Genomic DNA, 4,865 nt, shown 5'->3' on the forward strand with positions numbered 1-4,865 from the left:
TGTGCCATAGTTTGTGGAATTCTTGGTACCAGAATCAGGTTTATTGTCACTGACATGTGTTGTGAAATTTGATGTTTTGCAGCAACAGTTCTGTGCAAGACATAAAAGGACAATAAGAAATCTATAGGTGAAAAAAGTGAAGTAGTGTTCATTGGTTCAATGGTTCCATTTGATATCAGAAAATGTATACAGTATACAACCTGAAATCCTTACTCTCCACAGACATCCACAAAAAACCCCAAAGAATGAATGAAACAAAAATCATTAGAACCCCAAAGCCCCCTTCCCCCTCCCATGCACAAACAGCAGCAAAACATCAGCCCCCTCCTCTCCTCCGCCCCCCCTCTAACCCCCTACTTGTCCCAGTGTTCATGATCTGTTCAGAAATCTGATGTGCGAGGGAAAGAAGCTGTTCCTGAAGTACTGAGCGTGTGAGTCTTTCAGGCTTCTGTACCACCTTCCAGATGGTAATGAGAGGAGGGCACGTACTGGATGTAATGATGCACGCCATTTTCTTGCGGCATCAAGATGGCCTTGATGGTTCTTATTATGGTAAAAGGAAACATTTAAGGACTTAACTAGATTGTGTAATGAACTTTTCTTTAAAAAAGAGGCTGAGTTGCTTCAAGATATAAAATTGTGTCAAATTAATATTTACTTTGATTAATTATGGTAATCTCCAAAAGTCAATAGGTATTCATTTTTGAATAAAAACAGTTCAAAAGATATAAAGACTTTCAATACAACTTTTATAAATTTGTAGACATTTGGATTTTTCACTTGAGGAACAATTTTTATTCTCTAAACATCTTTGCATGTCTAGGGATATGATTGGTTTGTCACAGGTGGCGAAGAGGTGCTTTAGAGGCCTAGGAATTTAAACAAAGCACATGTTGGAAATCTGAAATAAACACACACAAAATGCTGGAGGAACTCAGAAGGTCAGGCAGCATCTGTGGAGATGAATAAACAGTCAATGTTTGGGCTGAGACTTTTCACCAGGAATCTTGAAATGTTGATGGTTTATTCCCCTCTGTAGATATTGTCTGATCTACTGAGTACCTCCGACATCTGCAGAATCATCTGTGTTTGTAAACGAGGAGAACTCAGGGGAAAATTCAGCCAGTCAAATAGCATCTGAGGAGTCAACGCTTCAGGTCAGAGACTTTTCATCAGAAGTGAGAGGGAGAGAAGCAAGTTGGTCCAGGTAACAGAGAAGGAGGACAAAAGGAATTTCTCTGATAGGGGACCTGAGGATGTGTGGACAGGTGCAAAGTAGGAATAGGGTACCTTGGAGTAGCCAACAGGGAGACCAGAGAACGTGGGAGAGGCCAGAACCCAGCAGCTAAAGTGGATCAAATGATCCGACCCTTTTAAGTGCAAAGCAAATTTATATTGTAGAATCTGTTGTAACAACATTCCTTCCTTTCGACATAATCGCATAACACGTAGGAGCAGAATGAGGCCATTCAGCCCACTGAGTCTGCTCGCCCATTCAATCATGACTGATTTATTTTCCCCCTCCACTGCATTCTCCTGCCTTCACCCTGTGACCTCTGATGCACTCAGTAAATCACGAGCCTATCGATGTCCATTGGGGTGGCACGGTAGCATAGTGGTGAGCACGTACCTTACAGTACCAGTGACCCAGCTTCAATTCCTGCCACCACAGTCTGTAAGGAGTTTGTACGTTTCCCTGTGACTGAGTGGGTTTCCTCCAGGTGCTCAGATTTCCTCCCACAGTCCAAAGACGTACCGGTTGGTAGATTAATTGGTCATTGTATATTGTCTCGTGATTAGGCTATGGCACATTTCAGGTCCTTCAGCCCACAATGTTGTTGCGACCATGTAGCCTGCTCTAGAAGCTGCCTAGAATTTCCCTACTGCATAGCCTTCCATTTTTCTAAGCACCATGTACCTATCTAAGAGTCTCTTAAAAGACCCTATTGTATCCGCCTTTACCACCATCGCTGGCAGTGCATTCCACGCACCCACCACTCTCTGTGTGAAAAACTTACCCCTGACATCCCCCTTGTACCTACTTCCAAGCACCTTAAAACTATGCCCCCTCATGTTAGCCATTTCAGCCCTGGGAAAAAGCCTCTGGCTATCCACACGATCAATGCCTCTCCTCATCTTATAGACCTCTATCAGGTCACCGCTCATCCTCCGTCACTCCAAGGAGAAAAGGCCGAGTTCACTCAACCTATTCTCATAAAGGATGCTCTCCAATCCAGGAACATCCTTGTAAATCTCCTCTGCACCCTCTCTATAGCATCCTCATCCTTCCTGTAATGAGGTGACCAGAACTGAGCACAGTACTCCAAGTGGGGTCTGGCCAAGGTCTTATATACTGATAGCATTACCTTATGGCTCTTGAGTTCAGGTCTACAGTTGATGAAGGCCAACACACCATACGCCTTCTTAACAACACGGTCAACCCGTGCAGCAGCTTTGAGTGTTCTATGAACATGGATTCCAAAATCTCACTGATCCTCCACACTGCCAAGAGTCTTACCTTTAATATTATATTCTGTTTTCAAATTTGACCTACCAAAATGAACTACATCACTCTTTTCTGGGTTGAACTCCATCTGCCACTTCTCAGCCCAGTTCTGCATCCTATTGATGTCGCACTGTAACGTCTGACTATCTACAACATCCCCAACTTCTGTATCATCAGCAAACTTACTAACCCACCCTTCTATTTCATCATTCAAGTCATTTATAAAAATCAGAAAGATGAGGGGTCCCAGAACAGATCCCTGCAGAACACCACTGGACATCAATCTCCATGCAGAATATGACCTGTCTACAACCACTCTTTGCCTTCTGTGGGCAAGTCAGTTCTGGATCCACAAAGCAAGGTCTCCTTGGATCCCATGCCTCCTTACTTTCTGAATGAGTCTCGCATGAGGAACCTTATCAGATAGCTTAATGAAATCCATATACACTACATCCACTGCTCTACCTTCATCAATGTGTTTTGTTACATCCTCAAAGAATTCAATCAGGTTCATAAGACATGACCTGTTAAAGCCATGCTGACTATCCCTAATCAGATTATTTCTCTCCAAATGCTCATAAATCCTGTCTCTCAGGATCTTCTCCCACGACTTGTGCACCAGTAAAGTCAGACTCACGTCTATAATTTCTTGGATTATCTCTACTCCCTTTCTTGAACAAGGGAACAATGTTTGCAACCTTCCAATCCTCTGATACTTCTCCATCTCAATTGATGATGTAAAGATCATCGCCAGAGGCTCAGCAATCTCTTCCCTCGCTCTCCACAGTAGCCTGGGGTGTATCTGTCAGGTCCCAGCAACCTATCTAACATAATATTTTTGAAAAGTTCCAGCGCATCTTCTTTCTTAATGTATATATGCTCAAGCATTTGAGTCTGCTGTAAGTCATCCCCACAAATGCCAAGGTACTGTTCACTGGTGAATACTGAAGCAAAGTATTCATTATGTACCTCCGCTACCTCCTCCGGCTTCACGCACATGTTTCCACTTTCACTCCTGATTGGTCCTATTCTCACACTGCTCATCCTCTTGCTCTTCACAAACTTGTAGAATGCCTTGGAGTTTTCCTTAATCCTGCTCACCAAGGCCTTTTCATGGCCCCTTCTAACTCTCCTAATTTCATCCTTAAGCTCCTTCCTGGCACCCTTGTAATTTTCTAGAGCTCTGACAGTAGCTAGTTTCTTGAACCTTTCAAAAGCTTTTCTTTCCTTCTTAACTAGATTTTCTACATTCTTTGTACGCCACAGTTCTTTTACCATACCATCCTTTCCCTGCCTCAATGGAACATACCTATGCAGAATGCCATGCAAATATACCATGAACATTTGCCACATATTGGGGGGTCTATAAAAAGCACCCAGTAGTGTTATTGCCGCCTTTCTGTTTCTGACTTCCACCCACAATGACTCAGTAGACAATCCCTTCATGACTTCCTCCTTTTCTGCAGCCATGATACTATCCCTGATTAACAGTGCCACTCCCCACCTCTTTTGCCTCCCTCCCCGTCCTTTTTGAAACATCCAAATCTTGGCACACTCAGCAGCCATTCCTGCACCTGAGTCATCCGTGTCTCTGTAAAGGCCACGGCATCATATTTCCACGTATTGATCCACACTCTAAGTTCACCCACCTTGCATTAAAATAGACACATCTCAAACCATCTGGCTGAGTGTTTCTTTCCTCTATCATCTGCCTATCCTTCCTCGTAAACTCCCTACAAGCTGTCACTACTTGTGCGCCAACCGCCCCATCCTCTGCCTCTTCACTTTGGCTCCCCTCCCCCCGCAAATCGAGTTTAAACCCTCCCCGATAGCATTAACAAACCTCCCTCCAAGGATATTGGTTTCCCTCCCGTTCAGATGCAGCCCGATCCACTTGTACAGGTCACCCCTTCCCCAGAAGAGGTTCCAATGATCCAAGAACTTGAAACCCTGCTCCCTGCACCATCTTCTCAGCCACTCATTCATCTGTACTATCTTCCTGTTCTGATCTTCACTAGCTCGTGGCATTGGGAGTAATCCAGAGATCCAAACTCCGACAGACCAAACTGTAATAGCGTGGCACCTTGTTGCTTTCATTTGTATTAGAAGGAGAATGGATTACTCTACCAAGGCCCAGCACAGATTCAACGGAGCAAATAGCCTCCTTTTGTTATAGAGTGAATTGGAGATCCCATGTTTCCCCCCTCTTCCACTGCACTTCGGGGAAGAAATCACTGAGCTATTAAAAAATCCGAGCAGCAAAGGGATTTGGGAGTCCTTGTGCAAGATTCCCTGAAGGCTAATTTGCAGAATGAGTTGCTGGTGTGAAGGGCAAATGCAATGTTAGCCTTTATTTCAA

Source organism: Hemitrygon akajei, chromosome 11, assembly GCF_048418815.1.
Source record: "Hemitrygon akajei chromosome 11, sHemAka1.3, whole genome shotgun sequence".
Classification (NCBI taxonomy): Eukaryota; Metazoa; Chordata; class Chondrichthyes; order Myliobatiformes; family Dasyatidae; genus Hemitrygon; species Hemitrygon akajei.